Source organism: Sinohyriopsis cumingii, chromosome 9, assembly GCF_028554795.1.
Source record: "Sinohyriopsis cumingii isolate HCF-2022 chromosome 9, ASM2855479v2, whole genome shotgun sequence".
Classification (NCBI taxonomy): domain Eukaryota; kingdom Metazoa; phylum Mollusca; class Bivalvia; order Unionida; family Unionidae; genus Sinohyriopsis; species Sinohyriopsis cumingii.
Genome location: NC_142969.1, coordinates 11,963,219 through 11,974,355, shown reverse-complemented (window position 1 = coordinate 11,974,355; position 11,137 = coordinate 11,963,219).

Genomic DNA, 11,137 nt, shown 5'->3' with positions numbered 1-11,137 from the left:
GAATTATTGATGCTCCTGTAGAAAATATGTGATCTAATTTAGATCAATCGCGTTTATTATAAATAATGCCATACGATCACGTTAGCGTAACTCTGACTCCGGGTCAGATAAAAAAAACTTCAATCGAACACCACAAAAATCTGTGGGGTAAAATTAACATTAAAAATAATCAGATTCAAGGTGGTCCTAATAAATTATCAGTAACTAAAACACAACACAAGCATTTTAATAAAGCTAAATCGGCCAACGCTGGTGTTCAAATTGATCTTTCTCCGGGTGCCGTCAAAGATATGGTTAAAGTAGGTGGTTTTTTTCCGGTTATTAGCTGCTTTACCGGCGTTATTAGTAGCAGTTGCACCAGCTGCAGAAAAAGCTGCTGCGTTGGGTGCTGTTTGAACAGCAGGTGGAATGGCGGCAAAAAAGATATTAGGAGGAAAATATGGTTAAAAAAAAAAAGGATACGGTCTAAGATTACCAGGAACACCAGCATCATGGTACCCAAAAATCAAATAACACAAAGTATTTTACCGATGTCAAATTTTCATCTTATCGACGCCGCTAAAAAGCAAAAAATAAAATTCTTCAGAGGTGTATTTATGCGAGATCAGTTACCGACGCGCCCAAACAAATATGAAACCGGAATTATAAATCTCGATGACAGCGTCGGTCCTGGCACTCATTGGGTTGCTTACGCGATTAATCCGCGAGAAATTGTTTACACTGACTCATACGGGTTAGCTCCACCACAAGAGTTTTTAAATTATGTAGCACAATTAAATACTCCGACGTGGTATTCCACGTTACCGACGCAGACACTAACTGATCCTCCTATATGTGGCAGTGAAGCAATTAATATTCTCGCTGCGATATCTAAATCAGATAAACCATATCATAAAATCGTACACGAATACACATCAGATAAATTAAATCAATCAAACATAAATAATGGTCGACATTTATGGTAGATCTCTCTCATCGAGAATGTTAAAAAAATCTTCCGTTGACGTAGATCTATCTAAATACGCAACAAAGGACGATGTTAATAATCTTTTAGCGATATCAGGAATAGATCCTGACGAGGTTGTTATTTTTCAGGATCAACACGGAAAATTAAAAACAAGTAATATTAAATTAGCCGATATAATACGACGAACTGAATATAACGCTCATGTAGGTGATTTTACAAAAGCTCAAGAAGAAATTAATGAAATTAGTGAAAGAGCTAACCAAGTTAACAAAGACGCCGCTAAAATTGTCAAAGATACCGCTGATGCTATCAAAAATATTAATGAATCTATCAGGCAGATTAATCAAGTAGCTGTCGAAACAAGCTCGGTTACTAACGTAGCTATTAGGCGAGTTGATGAAACAGCTGCTGAAACAAACAGAAAAATATCCGACACTAACAAAAAAATTATTAACATCGAAGCAAGTATTGAAACACTAAAATGATTTGAAGCTATGTTACCCGAGGTCATCTCGAAAACAAGTTTTATTAAATTTCCGCCAGCAATAACGCCATCACAAGTTAATAATATGATATTTATCACAGCAACGGGGTCAGGAACATGGACGCCAGAAAATAACACCTTTAAATACACAGCACCAGTTACCGGCGTGTACCGGTTATATATATTTTCCAAGGCGAGATTTAGAATGATAACTAAAGAATATGACTGGAGACATCCCACTGACAGATTTCTTGGGTTTTTAACTATTTTAATGAATAAAAATGTCGAAGAAACATTTACGTTAGAACCTTTTGTTCCTGAGCGAGAAAAAGAAAAATACGTAACACCAACATCGTATTGGTGGTGTATGGAATTTATCCATGAGACACCCAAATTGTTCACATTGTAATAATATAATGACCGCATCCGCGTACAGATACAATCAGGCACGATCTTGGCAGGATTCGCTGAAGAATATCATAGATACGTACCAGGCAAAGATAAAAAAGTATCAGCGAAGATTAGTTATCATCGACGTAGTTGTTTATTCGGTATCAGCTGATGTTGCCGGCGCTGAAATTATATTATCCGCGGTAACAATGATAGCCCCGGTAACAGCAACTATTATCGTATCCGCGACAACAACGTTAGCTGGTGTTGTTGGTATTATTACAAAAAAATTATCTTCGTGTACTAATGAAAAATTATCCGATTATGTAAATAAATTAGGCGCAGCAACGGCAGCGTATTCAAAATTATCTTCGTTGTTATCTGAGAGTCTCGCTGACGGATTTATATCTGATACTGAATTCGCAACAATGATAAAAATTTACAATCAAACAATAGCTATTAGCAATAATGACCGAATTACTCCAGCAGATCTCGACAAACACAACCCCGATAAAAACAACAATGATATCGGCGAGCTCGACTAAGCCGGAATTTAGTATTAATTTTCCAACTGCTATTTCTATCAACGAAATAGCGCTAGCACAGTTACGAGTCTACTACAGCTGGCCCAATATCAGATGAGCATCATTTGGTGGATTATTATCAAATAATTCATTTGTTTTTGCTAATAAAAACAAACCAGATGGAACACCTGACTGGACCGTTGTTGGCATACCAACAGCTGGTTATCAAATCGAAGAAATCAATGACGAATTAACACGTAGAATAAAAAATATAACCGGAAAAGAACCCGGAATAAAGATATCTGCACACGAACCGACGCTAACTTCGATAATTGAAATAAGTTCAGATTTAGCCGTTGATATTTATGCGAGTTCAATCAGAACCATACTAGGCTGGCCTGTAATTCAGCCAGCGCAACCACCAGCGCCGCCATAACCTAAAAGATCTGATTATACCACCCCCTATAGATCGTACGAATATGATCTAGTTTTTATAATAAATCTGAGTTACATAAAACGTAAAAATTTAGACGGCGAAATTATTATTAGAGGAAAGGATGAAATATTGTTGATTTTTTATGGTGATTATGAATATGAAGAGGGAATAAGGATAAAAAAGCTGATATATTTTTTGAATTAACTGATATTAATAATTTATTTGAACAAACTAAACAGGAACATAAAAAATAACTACAACTGCTGCGGCAATATTTTCAGGAGTGTATTTTTAATGTATCAGAGTGTGATAAATATAAAACTGTAGATGTTATCATGGCATTAAATATGCTCGTATACGACATGGAATATATTAATACGCGATTAATTCAGATAGTAACTGATAATAAAACAGACACAAAACAAAAATTTTTAACCGCGTATTCGCTCACTGAAGCAACATTACCAAATTTTAAATTTCCCGGATATAACGCAGATGAATTGAGAAAATCCGTCACTGATACCATTGATGAGTTATTTTCTGAGTTATTATCCGCGTGGAGAAAATCTCTACCGCCACCATCTATTCTTAAGCGCGATAACGCTCCAGATGGCACCGGCCGGCATATTTCACCGGAAGTCGTAAATATAACTAACGTTGTAGAAGTTAATCTTGGTTGCGACATTGTTGAAAACAGCTAGAGCGCAGACGCGTCAGTGTCAGATCAAGCTCGGCAGGGATTTGTTCTTTATAGGTTTTCACCGAAAGAACCACCTGGATTTTTAATAGTACAAGAACCAATTAATCCGGTTTATCTGCGATGTCATAATAATTTATTATCAAGAGTAAATTTTTCTCTGACAGATCAGTCTGGGAATTTGCTTGATTTACGCGGTGAAATGTTAAGTATAAATTTATTGGTGCGATCATAGTTGTATACGTAAAAAAATAACACAAAAAACGATAAAAACCTCACAAAACATTATTTTTTTTTAGTTTTCTTAAAAATGATATTATTTATGCTTACTGTTTCTGATTGTCTATTATCTTTTTTAGTTGTCGCACACGAGTACTAATTATTTTCTTAGCCTCGTATTCGTCAGACAGCTCGGATCGGATCTTTTCAACAGCGTTAGCTAACGGAGCAAACTCCGCTATTGCTGATTCATCATTGTCAGCTAGCGATTTATACATCGCTGACTGAATTTTCTTTATAAATTTATATTCTGACGACAACACGTATCGGCCTTCTTGTTTATTTTGTTCCAGTAAATCAAAATCTTCCATAATCTGGTCCACGTCCAGCTCGGATGATAGCGATATTTCTTTGATTTTTAATTCACTAATAGAATAAATTATGTTATTGATATTTTCTTTGTTCATGATATATACTAAATTTATATTTCTAAAAGTAAAATATTCTGGAAAGTAAAAAAAATAATATTATCAAAACAGATAATCTTTTATAAAATTATTTTTAAAATCAATTATTTTTATTCTAATACCGGAATATAACTAAATGAGATCCAGTCCCCGAATTTATACGAAAATGATGATTTACATATTTGCTCTGCAACATGTCGTACTGAAGCCCGATTAATACCAAAATATATACCAGCAGCTCTCATTGATAAAAATACCATCTCTTCGTTGGTACTTAGATTTGTTGATTTAACTGCCTTGGCTGTTTTATAACCGCCAACATTACCTCGTAATAAATTTTCATTTGGTGTGACCGCCTCAAGGTTAGATAAATTATTATTTAATTTGTTTCTGTCGATGTGATCAATCACTAGACCGTCTTTGATTGGTCCGTCGAAACATTCATAAATAAATCTGTGGTTGAGATAACATTTATTATTTCCACTATTAAATCTGAGATAACCAAATTTTGTAATATTTTCAACAGGATTTTTTTGATTTGCAGTGTCTAACAACGCCGTTCCAAGATGCTTCATAGTTATCGATGATTGGATGCTTCCTGAATATTGTATCCATATGCAATTATTTATTTGTCTAAATCGAAGTTTTTCTGAAATCTGTTTAGATAATCTTCTTCGCACTTGATGACGTCATTGGTGGATTTTTTTTATCATAATGTCGTTTTAATTCTAGATAGCGTTTTCCGCGGCATTTTAAACATATTCGTGTTTTTCCTCGAATTCCGATGTTGCATTTGATACATCTAGTTGGTCCCGGGCCAATTTTACGAATACAAGCTAAATCTACCCCACAAAATTCATCTTGACATGATTTATTACAATAAATGAATCAACCAACCATGAGCCATTTGCACTTGTTCATTGTTATTTAGATATTTGTTTAAAATATAACAATGCGTTTATTCGACCTTGATGAAGCTGAATACGATTTATCTGAAATAAATCGCGCTAAAAAGGAGTTTTACGATGATGGAGCGGCTCATCTTTGGTCGACGTGGAAAACTAACGGCGTCGATAATACCATGAACGATGTACGAGCTAAAAAAATAATTAATTCGTTAGGTGATAAAAATTTTATATTCAGGATAAAATTTATAGTTTATAATGAAAATGATGTGTGGATTACTCGTGGTAAACGAGATCCTGTTATTGGTGGGAAAAAATATGTCGTAGTAAGTGTAAAATCTAAACCAGGATTACTAACTGGAATTGATAGCCGTATCATGTTCGCGCGTATCCTGCTACCGTGGTAGTTTATGGAATTTATAAACTCCGTGATAAACCTGATGTTGAAAAACTTTCGCTGATGAAAAAGTCAGTGAAAATAAATTGTGTAGCTGAACTTGTAATAGAACATTTCACGAATGCAAAGCGCGGATCAGGCTTGACTGTGCTACGAAAAGAAAAAATAAATACTTGGGCGGAATCAGTTACTGCTGGTGCATTAGTTAATGATGTTGCTGCGTTATCAACAAAGTTAAAATTTCCTATAACGATGAAAACAATATCGGGGGAGATTTTATATTCGTCCGCGTATAAATCTAAAGGAGCACCTTTTGTAATTGTTGATCATAATTCTCATGCTTGGACTAACGCGGTAACAATTTTTCCTCGAGATCGTATTATTAAATTTTATCAGAAATCTACTACAGAAAATTCTACCACGGAGATGTTTAATTTTATTCATCAAATAAGTAAATCCGATCCGGTATCTGTTTGGCTATTTTCCAGTGATACACGATACGATCAGTTTGTACGACCTAACGGAGACATGTATAGAAGTGAATTATTACATAACTCAATGAAAGAAATAGCAGAAAAATATTCAGTAAATGAAGATTTACTTGCTAACTGCTTTACTATTCCATCTGTTGTTGCTCACGCAGCAAGAGAGAAAAATTCGTGGAAGCCAACACGGTGGGAATTTCTCAAGGATGTTCAACAAAGTTGTATCGAATACGGCCACGGCGGATTATGGAATACCGAATATAATTGTGATAATATGATTTCATTTGACATGATTGCATGTTATCCTGGAAGATTTCTCGGATTAGGTGATTGTGCTAAATATTGTGCGCAGTTTGGTCATCCAACTGATGAAATGACGCGGGTATCAATTAATGGTCCGTTGCCAGATTTTCCTTTGACGGGATTTGCTCGTGTTATTTCGTTTAAATTTCCTGATAATTTACATAAAATATGTTATGTTTGGTTTGGTAAACATTTCTCTGAAGAACGTTGGTTTCCAATAGTGCTACTGCGATATATGTTAGATTCTGCTATGTTAACGTCGTTGACAGTTAGTGAAGCAATTATTTCATATCGAAAACAAAAACAAATTTGGTTACCAACGGAACACGACGACGCAAAAGATTTAGGTAGAAAAATAATTGGTAAATTTACTCAGGGTGGCGCGTATGATCATCAACGACATCATTGTAGATTAATAATGGACCAGGCCGAATTAGATTTTATAATCGCTGATACCGCAGAAAAAGGTATATATTGTAACCGAGAAAGTATTTATATCGCTGACGGAACAAAATTAGGTACCGTGGTTAGTTATCTTGAAGGAGAATCACCGCAATATACTCATTTAAGATCGTCGATGCTCGCGTATACGAGTATAAATTTACTTTCTATGATAAATAAATTCCCCAATGACGCAGTTAGAGTGGCTATTGATTCGTTTATACTGACGTAAAAAATGTATCGACGCTAACGAAATTGACCGGAGATGGTTCATAGGGCACATGGAAAATAAAAGATGAAAACATCCTTAATTATTGTGAACAAGCTGATGTTGCCGTCGAAGATAAATATTATTCTGATACTATTTTAGAAATTTCAACAGAACCATCTGTGTACGATCCTGTATCACGATATAAAATCGTCTACGTGAACGGATCAGGTGGATCCGGGAAAACAACAAGAATAATTGAATTATTTAAAAACTCTAACGTTGTTGTGTTAACACCAACACACAGATTAGCGCGAGAAATGAAACAGCGCAGAGTTAATTCGTGTACTTATCACAGTTATTTCAAATACAGCGGTGGTACGTGGAATTGCTCATGAATGGGCGATAAATATGTCAATAAAGTTATTATTTGGGATGAAATTTGTACTGTTCTATTTGATACATTAAAGGTGTTTCTTGATTGGTTATCAACGAAAAATACTGCGGTAATAATGTGTGGCGATCACGGTCAACCAAATCCAATTGATGGAGAATCTCCTCATGAGCGATTAAAGAATTTTGTTGATTATTATGAAGTTAAGGCCGATTACAGATCTCTTGATGAACAATTAAGTGAATTTAAAAAATTAATTCGATTACAGTCAAATAAAACTCAGTGTGGAATAATGAGAGAAATAATTCCAGAAACATCAATGAAATTTTTTTATTAACGTGGACGCCATCTGATTTAATAGTTGCTAGCAGAAAAATTGTTCGTGATGTACTTCAGCAGGAATTATTTAAATTACATCAAGAAAAATTTTCGATGTTACCGGTACCGCTATGTTATCGACCAACAGATACACGACGACAAAATATTGATGTTGATATTCCAGGAAAAGAAAAACAAAATCTTGTACTTAATGATATCGTTGTTAGTGATATTAATTTCGTTGAGCAAGCGCTAAACGCAACAAAATCACCTTGGACGCTAGGATATGCTATGACTATCCATTCTTCACAGGGATTAACTATAACTGATACTCGGGTTTGGATTGTTGATGACCGCATAGAATGGTCAAATTTAGTTTATTTAGCTGTTTCTAGGGTTAGAAAAATATCTCAATTAGGACGAATAGTTTTAGATGAATCAGTAGCTGGCGACGATGACAATTACATGATAAAGAAAAAATTATGTAGTTACAAACAATTTGATAAAAATAATAATTATGAATTTGATTTGAACGTCGACGATATAATTTTACTTCGAGAACAACAAAACAATCATTGTTCTGGTTGTAACTATTATGACGTGGCGATATAAGAAATATGATTCAAGACAATTCACCGTGGACAGAAAAAATAACCATCTAGGTCATAATAGAAATAATGTTACTCTGGCGTGTTTAGAATGTAACCGACGTGGAATTGATTATCTAAGTGATTGAGGAGGTAATTGAGTATCCACAGGAATTACTTGTAGTTGATCACGAGTAAAACCTCGTTGAGGTGCTAACGAATCAAGTACATAAATTGCTGGTCTACCTGAAGATCTTGTTACGGTAGAAATTTTATGTGATGTTATACTCCAAATAGGATCTGTTGTTCTTTTTCTGCCGCCCTCAGCCTCACCAGGTTTATAAAAATATCGCACAATAATGCTACCTAAAACTGGTCGAGTTGAAAAATCGCGTCTTTTTATTGGTAAATTCGATTACCATAGCAGGGGGGTGGGGTGTCAATGACCTAAAATTGTTATCATAGAAGCAAAATAAAAATTAATATTATCGTAGAAGCCTTTATTTTGGTAAATCAGCCCTTTCTACGACAAAGTTCTCTGTAGAGCTTTTAATGTTAGATTTCGAGCTGGGTCTGTTCGCCCCCCCCCCCCCCCCCGCTGCTTATGCATAGATGATCCGTTTTCGGTACCATTCTCTGACACTTGTCACAGGAGAGACAGAACCGCTTAGCATATACCTGGATCCCTGGCCAGTGGAATTCTTTGACAAGATGGTCACGCGTCATGGCAATTCCAGTGTGTCCTCCCATGAGACTTTCATGCGCGAGTTTCAACACTTCATCTCCCTTCTCTTTTGGCACGACGACTTGAAGTGTTCGTTGCCTTTCCTGGCGTGGCAATACAAGACCCCCTTCTTGTATGCGATCTTCAACGCCCCATTCGGAGTTTCTTTCTCCGTTCCTTCTGTAGCGTATTTGTGCAACTGCACCAGAGTTGCGTCTTCCTGCTGAAGCTTCCTCAATTCGGCCGTAAGAACATTATTGTCCGGTGTCAACGAAACTTCTATCGGAATCGATTTCGTCTGTCGACTCTTGGACTGGCTTCCACAGCACTCACCGGCATCGGTGTGCAGGTTTCGGGGCTTGGCTACGGCAACACATTACGACATCCCAGTATGACGTCATGTGATAGTCCAGCCAAGCAAGCAGCTTCAATTTTCCCCTTCACGTACGGGGAATCGAGGTCAATGACAGGCACTGTCAACGAGTCACGCGTGCTGTTCTCGTACTGGATTTCAATTACCTTCCCTGTGTAATCCTCAGGCTTCAAGTATTTCCTGTCGATAAGGATTGGAACGCTACACCCAGTGTCATACAAGATGGTGGCACCTTCTGCGTTGACAGTTGCAAACGCGAGGTTTGCTGGTTTACAGCTTGCCTCCGGCTCGCACTCTTTCCTAGCGACGACATTCACCAGGGTCTACCTGCCCTTGGGACAGTCCCTGGCAAAATGCCCCGGGAGCTTGCAGCTGTAACAGGTCGGCGGTCATCGCCGACCTGCAAGGCCTGTTCTCTAGGGTGAGGCCTGTCCTGGTCTATGGGTGGCATCTTTACCTGCGGATACTCCTCCGACCTTCCCGTCTCCCTGACGGTTAAGGACACCCGGCTCTCTCTCGCCCAGCCCGTGCGACTCAGTGGGTCGGGGTCGGTCCGCATCCCCGGAACTTCCACTCTTCGAGTGTTCCTGCTTGTATCTCTCTTCGGGCGTCCGGTGTTCTCTCTCTGCTAGAAAGACTATCAACTCGCGACGGTAAGTACTCAGGACATGGGCTACAAGAGCCCGTCGTACGATCGTTTGACGTCGGCCATCTTCATCCACTTCTCAAATAACCCTCGAACATGGGTGTGGAATTGAGAGTGGGTTTCCGTTTTCTTTTTCGTCGAATCCCGAACAAGTTTACGGTACGTTTCGGCGGTCAGCCGATAATGGCAAAGAGGGGCCTTCTTGAGTCCGCCGTAGTCGTCAGCATCGTCTGCAGCTAAGCTGTGGTAAACTTCGCGAGCTGCACATTACAAAAAAGGCTGATACGTTAATCGCCCAATCCTGGAGAGAATTTTATGAGCGGCCGCGAGTTTCTCAAATTGCACGAGGAAATCGTCAATGGACTCATTTTTGTCATGGAACCTCAGCATACTTGTTTGTACCATTTGGTATCGATAAACGGTCATATGCTCCCTCCAGGAATCGTACTGGGGTCCTCCCTATCGGTGTCCCTCGCTGCTAACCTTACCGTCTCCATTTCCAGAGCCTGAGCGAGTCTGGCCAGCTCTAGCTCTTTCTATGTTTCTCTGTCCGCTGATATCTTGACCAGATCTTTCTATGTTTCTCTGTCCGCTGATATCCTAGCGAGCTCTTTCTGTGTTTCTGTGTCCGCTGATATCTTGGCCATCTCCAGCTCTCTGTGCGCTGCTTTTTCTGCCTTCCATTCCTTGATTCTTTCCTCAATAAACGCTGCCAGGCGATCTCCCTCGTACCCGAGATTTTCCGAGCCCGTGGCACGGTACTCCTTAATCACCTGTCTTTCTGTAGCCATTTTATTATAATACTAACAGTAAGTGATACCTTGTCCCGACTTACTAAACAAATGACAGATATTACACGTTCCTAACCAAATATGTACATGTTGACACAACTGACTTCTTTCAGGTAAGATAATTTGCCCGATATTTGCTTCACAATTACTGAAATTATTTAAAGATCGACCAAGCATGAAAATATCAAATATAACATACACAAGATGAAAAATCATAAAAATTAAAAATACACAGTATGGAAAATATCTCACAACTATCTCACTAATACTTCCTAACAAATAAAACTTTAGGTCGTAAAGATAATGTTTATGTCTAATTCATATACCGGACGAAGCATCCACTGTGGAGTTTGGTAGGGTTGGGGTGGGGTGCTCCCAATA